Source organism: Penaeus monodon, chromosome 21, assembly GCF_015228065.2.
Source record: "Penaeus monodon isolate SGIC_2016 chromosome 21, NSTDA_Pmon_1, whole genome shotgun sequence".
NCBI classification, from domain to species: domain Eukaryota; kingdom Metazoa; phylum Arthropoda; class Malacostraca; order Decapoda; family Penaeidae; genus Penaeus; species Penaeus monodon.
In genome coordinates, this window is record NC_051406.1 from 18,741,543 (window position 1) to 18,741,869 (window position 327).

Consider the following 327-nt stretch of genomic DNA (forward strand, 5'->3'; position numbering starts at 1 on the left):
ACCCCAAAACCCCACCCCCCACCCCACAAAAAAAAATTTTAAAAAAAATTTTAAAAAAGAATCTTAAAAAATTTATATTGAAACTATCATCAATTTTTTTTTAGAAGAAGATAGAAGATAAAAAGATAGAAGGGCAGATGATAAGGGGGAAGTAAAACACACACAAGCACACAACCCCACAAAACCCCCACACCCCACAAAGAATATAGAATATATAAATTATATTAAATAACACACAAAACAAACACGCACACACAAAAAAAACACCACCCAACCCAAAACCCCCAAAACACACAAAAAACAAAACACAAAAAAAACAAACAAAAA